The sequence below is a fragment of the Micromys minutus genome, assembly GCF_963924665.1.
Source record: "Micromys minutus genome assembly, chromosome: 7".
NCBI classification, from domain to species: Eukaryota; Metazoa; Chordata; class Mammalia; order Rodentia; family Muridae; genus Micromys; species Micromys minutus.
Genome location: NC_137976.1, coordinates 39,396,857 through 39,410,400, shown reverse-complemented (window position 1 = coordinate 39,410,400; position 13,544 = coordinate 39,396,857).

The window sequence follows — 13,544 nt, the reverse complement described above, 5'->3', positions numbered from 1 at the left end:
AATACTACTCAGTAGGGGTGGACTTGTAATTGACCATCAGCTCAATTTCTCCATATTTAATGGTACAAGTATGATGTCTTCTTCAACACTAGGATCTTAAAGTCAGGTTGTAGAAAGTAACCACAACACAACAGCTTGTGAAAAAATTTTACCATGGTGAGGAACAAAAATGTCCAAATAAAGTACACCAAACAGGGTCATTAATGTTTCATGGTGCCACATACATGGAACTTCTTTTTGTACTGACTGAATAGTACGTAGTATATTAAAGATAACCTGCAAGTAGATAGGAACATACAGCACAATCCTGTGATTAATGTTTCCCTGACACGTGTTTCACTGTGATCCTCTTGTCATTTATGTAAAGATTACAATTAGATTCTAAATATTGTAGAAATATGTAAGAGCATAAATAAAATACAATAAGTAGTCATCTATAAAAATACTTTCATTAAAACAATTATTTTGGGCTAGAGAGATGGTGCAGGGGTTGGAAGTGATCCTCACCCTTTCATAGGAACTCGACTCAATTCCCAACTTCTGCATGGGTATTTATAATTATCTGTAACTCCAATTTAAAAAAAATCTAACACCTTCCCTTGGCCTTCCATGATACAACCAAGCACACATTACATAGACATATATGCTGAGGAAAATATCAATAAACATTATTTTGTAAATTTCTAAAGAGAATAAAATTCAGATTTTGAAGATAAACATTTGTAGAATCACATCGATGCAGTGTAATGTATTGTAAAATTAAAAGAAATAAAATATTGTGAGGAATTATCAAATCCTTAAAATAGGACTGAGGGTTCAATTTAGAAAAAAGTAAATATATATATATCATAAATATATACATGTATACACATACATACATACATACATACATACATATACACATGCATATGAATCTCTTGATGTTCCTTTTTGAATGAAATAATGACCTTTTGAGTTTACAAATAAAAATCTTAATCTTTAGTATCTCAGTGTTTGGAATTGTTACCTCATTTGTCAATTTTGCTTTATAGAAATAACCATGTTATTAGAAAGTAATCAGAAATAACTGTAATAAAAGCTAGTTGATGTGTTCACGTAAAAGGAAAATTTAAAGTCACCAGGAAGATAGCTACAAGGCTCTCTGTCCCTCCCTGCTCCAGAGACAGCCACACCTTCTCATGCAGTGCCAGCCTCTTCCCTTAAACAATGTGTCACCTTACTAAAAATTTATCACTTGTAGTTTGGCAGGCAACTTTATTGATGATTCAGTGGGTTAAATTAAATAGTCTGTTTTAAGATTGTTGTGATGTCATAAAAACACAAAAATAATTTTCTCTCAGATTTTGAGGCTGAAAGCCTAAAAACAATGGCTGCACATTGCGTTTGATTATGATCCCAACCACAGGCCTGTTGGTAACACTCATTTCCTCTGTGGAGGCTGTGTTATAGTAGGAATCAGGTAGAATTATAGGGAAGTGAATTTAGTTCAAATGTTATTCAATAAAAACCCAGCAAAAAGGGATAAATAATGACTAAATATTATTTCTAATTTTATATTTAATATTCTTAACTTCTTATTTTGAGAACAATTAAATTATAATGTTCAAATATTAAAATATAAAGTCATAAAATGTTTAAACAAGAATATCTTCATTAGATATTATACAAATAGAAATCTGGAAATCTTTAGCTAATTGTTACGCACTATACAAACCTGAACATAAATTATATCACATTTTCTATTTCTGAAATATAATTTAGACATATCGTACCCAGTTGGTTTTTGAACTCTGCTAGTCCTAGAATAGACTTTTTCTGATTTTATGTTTTTTCTGCTTTTCGAACATTCTGTGTCATACTTTTTACCTAAAACCATAGACATCCAGGGTACTTCTGAGGTATCTGTTTTTATAAAAGGCTATAAACAAACTACGAAGTTTTCCTGATTGTTTAAACCCTGTACATGACCTAATGCTGGATACTTTCATTCTCATTTAGGAAAAAAAAACTTATCATGTAACAAGTGTAAGAAATATTTCACTTTGATAACATTTTTCTTTTCCCAATTATTTAGATTGATAAAGCAATTATGATCTTGGATTATGGTCCTGTGGAGTGAATCTCCTCATCCTCTCTTCTGTGGATCATGCCTTATCCTCAGATTTAGCCTAGGTTCCACATCGAGTATCCTAGCATTGTCCTTGCTAACTATCACAATACACAGAAAATTCAGTGCCCACACCATACAGGATCTGATTTAAAAAAACACATGTAATGGATCATCATATAGGGCCTGTTTCTTCCTGACTTCATCTCTTGCCTGTGAAATACAGTCTGTCCATCTGACCAGGTTCCTAACATCTTATGGTAGGAGCTAGCCTGGCAAGTACAATGATCTTTTCTCTACCCACCACCCCAACCCTCAGCTCTAGTCTGGGTACTAAATTCAATGTCCTGGCTCAAATTTGTAATCCTATGCAATGGCCTTAAAATTTCTGGCTCAGACAAGACACATCCTACACAAAAGGAGAGCTCCTTATGTCTATCTAACCTAACACATAGCATATCCAAGTTTCAGATCCAATCACGACACACGTCTGATACTCTGTTCCAACCTTCTGTGACCATATCAGGCATGGAACCATCAAAATAAACCTATATACTCATCTCTTTACATAATTTAATTTTGAAAGATCAATACAGAATGACCCCTCAAAATATAATAGTCATATAGAAACATGTTGTAACAAAAAAAAAAAAAAAAAAAAAAAAAAAAAAAAAAAAAAAAAAAACACCTGGCTAAACCCCAGAAAACAGAACTTGAAAGTGCCATAGTAAAATTTATGACATGATTCAAGGAGGTAATAGAAACATAAAGGGAAATCTCAATGATCTTTAAAACATGAATTTAAAGGTAATAATGGTAAAGAGGACAAATACTCATGTAATGTGATAGAAAACAGAAATATAACACTGAATGAAATATCAGAAGCAATTGAGGATTTGAGAGCTCAATTAAAAATAAAAAGTAAATAAAAAAGTTAGATATAATTAAAAGAACTCAAACTGAAATAAAGATGAAATTGAAATACTCAATAAGCCAACTAGAAAACACAAGAGAAATCTTTTTGAGGAGAATGGAGCAAGCAGAGAAAATGTCTCCACTCAAATGTAGAGTAACTATACCATATTAGCAAAGAATATAAAGAAGATGTTTTTAGAAACAGAATATAATACAACATAAAAGTCCAAACTCTCAAATTATAAGCATAAATGTGGAAGAAGAATCCATCACAAAGACATAGACAATATTTCCAAAAAGACTATAAAAGAAAACAACTTTAAACAAAGGGTGGACATTGGCATAAGGTACAAAAACCACATAGTTCATCAAATAGACAAGACAAGAAAAGAAATTTCCCAAATAATATATCATAGTTAAAACAAGAAGTATGCAAAATAAAAAAGGAATATTGAAAATATCAAGGCAAAAAACACAACAGACATATAACAACTATCAAAATAACAGCTGGTATTTTAATGGAAACTGTGAAAACCAAGAAAGATTGGGACAATGCATTCATACTCTACAAGACCAAGAATGGCAAGGTAGAATTACCATTACAATTGAAGGTAAAATAAAACTCTCCATGACATGACCAGCCTAAAACGCATTAATATTCATCTAAGTAATCCTAAAGAGAGTAATAGAGGCAATGCTTTACGTTGATAATAAAAATAAGCATGTAGAATTGATTTTGAAGATCCACCCTACATGCAGCCACCAAACCCAAGCCTTATATTTGATGCCAAGAAGTGCTTACGGGCAGGAACCTGATATGGATGCCTCTGCAGAGGCTCTGCCAAAGTCATACAGATACAGTTGATGATGGTTGCAACTAACCATCGGCTAAACACACAGACAACAATGAAGGAGATATAAAAGGACTGAAAGAGCTGAAAGGGTCTGCAACCCCATGGTAAAACAACATTATCAACCTACCAAAACCTTTAGAACTCCTAAGACTGAAACACCAACCCTAAGAAGAATTGAGTTGGAATTTTCAAGGGGATTGCATTGAATCTGTAGATTGCTTTTGATAAGATGGCCATTTTTACAACGTTGATACATCTTGTCCATGGGCATTCGAGGTCTTTCAATCTTCTGAGTTCTTCAAATTTTTTCTTCAGAGATTTGAAGTTCTTGTTAGATGGATCTTTCATTTGCTTATTTAGGGTCACACCAAGATATATCATATTGTTTGTGACTATTGTGAAGAGTATCTTTTCTCACATTCTTTCTCAGCATTATTATTCTTTGAGTAGAGGAAGGCTACTTTTGTTTAAGTTTGATTTAATTTTAAAACCAGGCACTTTGCTGAAGTTATTTATAAACTTTAGGAGTTATTTGGTAGAATTTTTGGGGTCACTTAAAAATATTATCATATCATCAGCAAATAAGGATATTTTGAATTATTCCTTTCTGATTTGGATCCCTTTAAGTTCTTTTTGTTGTCTAATTGCTCTGGCCAGGACTTCCAGTACTATGTTGAATAGATAAGGGAAGAGTGGGCAGCCTAGTCTAGCCCCTGATTTTAGTGAGATTGCTTCAAGTTTCTCACCGTTAAGATTGATGTTGGCTATTGGTTTGCTGTATCTTGCTTTTACAATGTTTAGGTATGGGCCCTGGATTCCTCCGCTTAGTTCAGGGGAGCAGGAACTCTGTCATAGGGACTTGTTATCCGCCCCGAAAACTCTATCCCCAGAACAAAGGTTCAGGCCATTAGCCACCTGGAACAGTGGAGATCTAGGAAAAAAGGTCTGGTGAGACCATTCTGACCTCAGGTTCATGGTTGAGACAGGTACCAATCATGTACAACAAGACGACATATAATCACAGACAACAAGATGGCAAGAGGAAAGGAAAAGAACCCAAGCAATGGAAACCAAGACAACCTAGCAACATCAGAACACAGATCTCCCATTACAGCAAGCAGTGAAATGCCAAACACTCCAGAAAAAGAAGACTCAGACCTGAAAATATACCTCAAGACAATGATGGAGATCTTTGAGAAGAACATGAATAACTCTCTTAAACAAGTACGGGAGGACCACCATAAACAAATAGAAGCTTTTAAAGAAGAAACAAGAAAAACACTCAAAGAAATACAGGAAAAGAGAACCAATGAGATGAAAAAATTGAAAATGGAAATAGGAACAATAAAGAAAACACTAAAAGAGACAACCCTAGAAGTAGAAACACTAAAAAAAAAAAAAAAAATCTGGAGTCATAGATGCAAGAATTTCTGAACAAACTACAAGAGATGGAAGAGAGAATTTCAGGGGCCAAACACAACATTAAAAACAGACAAAACAGTCAGAGAAGATGCAAAAAACAAAAAACTCCTAACACAAAATATCCAGGAGAACCAGGACACAATGAGAAGACCAAATCTAAAGATAATAGGAATAGAAGAAGGTGAAGAATATCAACTAAGAGGCACAGTAAATGTCTTCAACAAAATTGCAGGAGAAAAGTTTCCAACATTTAAGTATGAGATGACCATGAGCAAAAAAGAAGCCTAGAGAACTCCAAATAGAGTGGACCAGAAAATAAATTATTGCTGACACATATCAGTAAAAACATCAAGTATTCAAAATAAAGAAAGAATAGTAAAGCAGTAAGGGAAAATGGTCATGTAACATATAAAGGCAGACCAATCAGAATTACACCCGATTTCTCAACAGAGACTATGAAAGCTAGAAGATCCTGGACAGACATCATACAAACCCTAAGAGAATACAAATGTCAGCCCAAGCTGCTATACCCAGCAAGACTATCAATCATCATAAATGCAGAGATCAAGATATTCCAGGACAAAACTAACTTTATACAATATCTGATCATAAATCAAACACTGCAAAAAATTATAAGTGGAACACCCAATACAAAGAGGGAAACTGCATCATACAAAAAATAAGAAAATAACTAAGCAAGAAAACCAGAAGAAAAAAGGAACACGGTCACAATTCTACATCTAAAAGCAAAGATATCAGGAAGCAGCAACCATTATTCCTTAATATCTGTTAAGAAAAATGGACTCAAATCCCCAATAAAAGACATAGACTGGACACATAAACAGAAGTCAGCATTTTGCTGCATACAGGAAGCTTATCTTAGAGACAAAGGCAGACACTATCTCAGAGGAAAAAAAAAAACTTCTAAGCAAATGGCATCAAGAAAAAAGATGGAGTAGCCATTCTAATATTGAATAAAGTAGATTTAAAACCAAAAGTTATCAAAAGAGATAAGGAAGGAAACTTTTTAATCATTATAGGGAATATTTATCAGGAGGAACTCTCAATTTTTACCATATATGCTCCAAATACAAGAGCACTCATGTTCATAAAAAAAACCCTATTAAATCTCAAAAAATGCATTTCACCACACACAATAATAGTGGAAAACATCAACACCCCACTCTCATCAATGGACAGATCATGGAAGCAGAAACTGAAAAAGAACACAGTGAAACTAGCAGAGGCTATGAACAGACTAGAATTAACAGAGAACTACACAACCTTTCACCCTAAAACAAAAGAATATACCTTCTCAAAACCTCACGACACCTTCTCTAAAATTCACCGTATAATTGGTCAAAAAACAATTCTCAATAGATATAAGAAGATTGAAATACTCCCATGAATTTTATCAAATCACAAAGGACTAAGTCTGGTCTTTAATAACAACAGAGACAACAAAAAGCCTATATGCACATGAAACCAGACAATGTTCTATTAAACATTGTTGAAGAAGAAATAAGGAAAGAAATTAAGGATTTTCTATAATTTAAGGAAAATGATAACACAACATATCCAAACCTATGGGATGCAATGAAAGCAGTACTAGGAGAAAAACTCATAGTTCTGAGTGCTCCCAAAAAGAAACTGGAGAGAGCATACACCAGTAACTTGACAGCACAGTTGTAAGCTCTAGAACAAAAGGAAGCTGATAAACCCAAGAGGAGTAGATAGTAAGAGATAATCAGAGAAGAAATTGCCCAAATAGAAACAACTATTCAAAGAATCAACAAAACCAAGACCTGATTTATTGAGAAAATTAACAAGATTAATAAACCCTTAGCCAAACTAACTAGAGGGTAAAGAGAGAGTATCCAAATTATCAAAGTCAGTAAGGAAAGTGGAGACATAACAACTGAAACTGAGGAAATTCAAGAAATCATCAGATCCTACTAAAAAAGCCTATACTCAACAAAGCTGGAAAATCTGGAGAAAATGGATTAATTCCCAGACAGATACCAGATACTAAAGTTAAACTAGGACCAGGTAAACCATATAACTAATCCCTTAATGCCTAAAGAAAAAGAAGCAGTCATCAAAAACCTTACTACCAAAAAAAGCCCAGGTCCAGATGGGTTCAGTGCAGAATTCTATCTGACATTTATTGATGACCTAATACCAATACTCTCCAAACTATTTCACAAAGTGGAGTCAGATGGAACACCATCTAACTCATTTTTGGAGGCCACATATACCTCATTCCTAAAAAACACTAGACCCTACAAGGAAAGAGAATTTCAGACCAATCTTCCTTATGAACACTGATGAAAAATTTCTCAACAAAATCCTTGCAAACCGAATACAAGAACACATCAAAATGATCATTCACTATGATCAAGTAGGCTTCATCCTTGGGATTCAGGAATGGTTTAATATATGGAAATCCATCAACGTAATCCACCATATAAACAAACTTAAAGAAACAAAAAATATGGTCATTCCACTAGAGGCTGAGAAAGCATATGACAATATTCAACACACATTTATATTAAAATCTTGGAATAACTGTCTGAGATGAGCTCCAACTCTCAAGAGGTCCAACCAAAACCAGAGCGAGGATTGAAATAAAAGACAAGATAGTTAATGCTGCAGTATGACTTCAGCTGGACTTGAGGACTAAGCCTCCTGGCTGAGGCAAAGCTTTATATATATATATATATATATCCTCTTTTTAAACTGTTTTAGTTAAATGCAAAAAATGGTAATGACTGTTCAGGGATCAAATGAGTTAACAATCTTGGAGTTCAGTTGAAAAGGTCAGATACAAAAAAAATCGATACTGCTGTTTCTACATTCCAAAATCCATGGTGTACTAAGATGCATTTCTAACCATACTGCCTTGAGCATCAAATACAAATGTATTTCCCTATGCTGCATTCTAAAGGGCCTTATCCCTTACTACAGATGTAAATGTACTTCCTTAAAGCCTTATTCTTAGAATCTTCCTAGGGCTAGAGATGCAGATGTGCTTGATAATAGCACTTACAAGGCATAGCACAGAGTCCAGATTCCTGCCTTGGATAACCCGATAAATACCTGGGAAAATATTGTTAATACTCTGCCATCAACTGTTCTGAGGTACCAAAATGGCTCTCCATAAAAATAGGAATCCAAGGCTCATATATAAACATAATAAAAGCAATATATAGCAAACCAATAGCCAACATCAAACTTAACGGTGAGAAACTTGAAGCAGTCCCACTAAAATCAGGGACTAGACAAGGCTGGCCACAATCCCACTACTTATTCAACATAGTACTAGAAGTCCTGGCCAGAGTAATTAGACAGTGAAAGGGAAACAAATAGAATACAAATCTGAAAGGATCCTGTAAAAATATCACTATTTGCAAATGACATTATACTATACATAAGTGACCCAAAATTTCCACCAGAAAACTTCTGCATTTAATAAACAAGTATAGCAAAGTGGCTGGATATAAAGTAACTCAAACAAATCAGTGTCCTTCCTCTACTGAAAGGACAAACATGTAGAGAAAGAAATTAGAGAAAAGATACCCTTCACAATAGGGACAAACAATATGAAATGCATTGGTGTGACTCTAACTAAGCAAGTGATAGACCTGTATGATAAAAACTTCAAATCTCATGGATTGGAAGAATCAACATTGCAAAAATGGCCATCTTACCAAAATCAATCTATAGATTCAATGCAATCCCCATCAAAATTCCAACCCAATTCATCATAGACCTGGAAAGAGCAATGTGAAAATTAATCTGGAATAAAAAAAAATAACTAGAATATCAAACAATAAGAAAACATCTGTGAGAATCACCATCTCTCACCAGAAGCTATATTACAAGTCAATTGTGGTAAAAACTGTGTGGTCCTCCCCATCAAAATACCAACCAAATTCTTCATTGAGTTAGAAAGAGCAATGTGTCATTTCATCTGAAATAACAAAATACCTTGAATAGCGAAATCCATCCTTAAAAACAAAAAACCATCTGCGGGAATCACTATCCCCAACCTCAAGCTATATTACAAAGCAGTTTTACTAAAAACTGCATGGTACTGGTACAGAAATAGGCATGTGAATCAATGGAATAGAATAGAAGGTCCAGAAATGAGCCCTCACGTATATGGTCACCTGATTTTTGACAAACGAGCTGCAAATATTCAATGGACGAAGAACAGCCTATTCAACAAATGGTGTTGGTCCAACTGGCACAGAGCATGCAGAATAATGAAAACAGACCCTTTCTTATCTCCTTGTACAAAGGTCAAGTGTAAGTGGATCAAAGATCTATACATTAAACCAGCTACACTGAAACTATTAGATAAGAATGTAGGGAAAAACTTAGAACACTTAGACATGGGAGAAAATTTCCTGAACAGAACACCAATGGCTCATTCTCTAAGGTCAAAGATTGACAAATGGGACTTAATGAGATTGCAAAGTTTCTGTAAGGCTAAGGATACTGTCAATAAAACAAAACAGCAGCCAACAGAGTGTGAGAAGGTTTTTACCAACCCCACAGCAGATAGAGGCCTAATATCCAAGATATACAAAGAACTCAAGAAGTTAGAAACCAGAGAATCAAACAACCTTTTTAAAAATGGGTTACAAAGCTAAACAAAAAGTTCTCAATTGAGGAATACTGAGTGCCTCAGAAGCATCTAAAGACATGCTTGAAATCATTAGCCATTAGGGAAATGGCAAAGAAAACAACCTTGAAATTCCACCTCACACCAATCAGATTGGCCAAGATCAAAAATTCAGATGACAGCAGATGCTGGTGAGGATGTGGAGAAAGAAGAACACTTCTCCACTGTTGGTGGGGTTGTAAACCAGTACAACCACTCTGGAAATCAGTCTGGCAATTCCTCAGAAAATTGGACATAGTACTACCTGAAGACCCAGATATTCCAATTCTGGGCATGTACCCCAGAGACGCTCCAACATACAACAAAGACACATGTTCCACAATGTTCACAGCAACTCTATTTATAGTAGCTAGAAGCTGGAAAAAACCCAGATGCCCTTCAGTAGATGGATGGATACAAAAATAGTGGTACATTTACACAATGAAGTACTACTCAGCTATCAGAAAAAATGACCTATAAAATTCTTATGAAAGTAGATACATCTAGAAAATATTATCCTGAGTGAGGTAACCCAGTCACAAAAGAACAGACATTATATGCAGACACTGATATCTGGATACTAACCCCAGAAAGCTCTGAACACCCCAGAAACAACTCAGAGACTATATGAAGCTCAAAAAAAAAAAAAAAAAATACCCAAAGTCCAAAAAAAAAAAAAAAAATCAAATTCTCAATCCTTTTTAGAAAAAAATTAAATGTATATCATCCTCGCAGAGTGTGGTACACCTTAACTGTATATCATTAATAGTTCAAGAACTAAGATAAGGGCAATTTCTGCTATTCCCAAATCATTATGCTTAATCTATACTCAACAAGAAATCTGTTTCCATATTATGTTCTGTTCTATATGTACTTTATGCTTATGGTTACTAGTGGGACTTCAATGCATGCTGTCAAACCTCTAAGAGAATTAAGTACTAATAAAAATATTCATATAATGTTATACCAGAATGTCTTTCAAAATCTCTATATGTATCCTTCTTTCTTAAAATATAAAGTTTTTCAAAAAATTCAAAAATAGAAAAAAATGTGCATTCATATTATATTATATAACAAATGTTGTGATCTACAATAAAATTTTATAAAGTAAATAATTTAAAAACACCAATTAATGAGCTTATGTGGAGAGTCCAATGGCCCCAATTTTATTTGTAACAGAGAATAGTACTGTCTGGAATTAATGATAGAAGAGGCTTTTTGTCCAGTGACCCTGGCTTTCCCTAGTGTAGGGAAAAGTCAAGGTGCTAAGGTGTGAGCCAGTTGTTGGGAGAAGGATCACCTTCATGGAAACAAGTGGAGCGTTGGAGGGAAGGGGAGTAGAGAGAAAGGGGATAACATATTAAATATAAATACAGGGATTATTCAATAAATCAAATAAAAAAAAACAAATGAAGCTCTAATAGATAAGATACAGAATACAATTTAGAATATTGTCTTAGTCACTGTTCTACTGCTGTGAAAAAGATACTATGACCAAAAAGACAATAATTTAATTGGAGCTGGCTTATAGTTTCAGAACGTAGTCCAATATTATCATAGTGTGTAGCATAAGAGCACTCCGGCAAATGTAGTGGTGGAGACCTGACAGAGAATTCTAAATTTGAATCTACAGTCAGCAAGAAATAAAGGAGAAACTAGGTCTGGCTTGGATCTCAAAGCACACAGTTAGTGACTTCAAACAAGATCACACCTCCAAATCCTTTGTAACTACTGCCATTCCCTGATGAATATGCATTCGAATGTATGAGTCTTTGAGGGAAATTTATATTTAAACTACCACAAGCATAATCAGCAACAACAAATGAAAATGCAATGAGCACATGATTTTTAATAGTAACTTTAACTACTAATGTCCTCAGTACTCCAACCAAATGTCACAGGATGGCTAAATTGATTAAGAAGCACGATCTAACTTCATGTTGTGTACAAAAATCTCACCTTAGCATTATAAATAAGAAAGATATTAAAGTGAAAGGAAGAGAAAGGAAAACATATCATCAGATGAGACCAGGGAACAGCTGGGCATTGGTAAATTAATACTGAAAAAAATAGATTATGAACTGAAACTAACCAGAAAAGATAAAGAACACTTAATTCCAATCAGTTAACTATTGTTGATTTTATTTTAAAATGCACAATTTCAAGGGACTGCAGTGCCTACATGCAATATAAAGAAATAATATGAAATATTAAAACTGATAGAAAATATATGTAGTGAAAGTTTCAGTGAACTATATATTCCAGAAAGAAATAGCTTTATAGTTTCCACATGATAATGATGTTTGTAGAATTACAAAATCCAGTAACCTTTAATTTCAGTGTCATGAAGTATATAGATTTCTGATATCCAATGCTTTTACTCATACTGGTCCCTATAGCAACTACAGTAACAGAAAATGTGATGTCATAGGAACCTGTTCTGATGCAAATTCATAGGATCAATTTAAAAGGATCTATTCTCCACCAATCTAGTTCTGACAAAGTTTGCCATAAGAACAGTGCAACAAATAAATTATTTCAGATTTATAAACATACTACTTTTCTATTGGAAGTGAAAATATAAGATATATAAAACTATTTAATTGTTATGTCTCTTACTTCATCTGGCAGAAGAGGAGTTTAAGCAAGTGTCTCTAACAGCTGTTCTAATGGAAAATGCATTCATATATCTGAATTATGGTCACTGTAAAGTTTTAAGAAATAAAACAATATGAATTTTAAATATTCAAAGGGAAACTGCATGTAAAACTTGTTTTCTTCCCTCTAGAAATTCAAATGAATTGAAAGATAATAAAAAACAATTGAAGGAATTAAATATAAATATTGTGTGTATGAAAAGTGAATTTCTAGAATAATTTTCATTTTACATGGCAAATTAAACAGTGCCTGAAACAAATAATCAAAAGTTTAAAAAGAAATTTATATTAATAAAAAATGGGGTCAGGCCATGTGTGTTACTGTGGACCTTTAATGCTGGCACTTGTGATGCAGAGGATAGTTTAACACTGACCTCAAGGCCAACTGGGTCTACATAACACAGTCTAGGCCAACCCAGGCTAAATAGTAAGTCCCAATCTTTGAAAAGCAGTAACAGTGTCTATACTTATACATATTCAGACATCTGTATACACTTATATGTGTTCAGACATCTGTAGTCTATAAATTTTAGTACAGGTGAACAGCAAAAAAAAAAAAAAAAAAAAAAAAAAAAAAAACTCTTCAAAGTAAGTTTTAAGTTGCAAAGCCATCTCATAAATGAGAAACTCATGATAATAAAATATATCTTGCTATAGCTGATTGAAAACATCACTAAGGAGTGAGCCAGCGCTGAGCCATCCTGCATTCCCCCGCTTCTTCCTCCCCACCCAAGCTTGCTCCAGTGAACCAGTAACCCTGCATCAGGCTATTCCCAGCCTGACAACAAGAAGTGAGAAACCATACTCAGACTACCCGCCACCAGGATCAGCAGGGAGCCAGTGGTGAGCCAGTGTGCAGACCCCTGGTTCCCCCTCCTCACCCCAGCTTGCTCCAGGGAACCAATAACCCTGCATCGGGC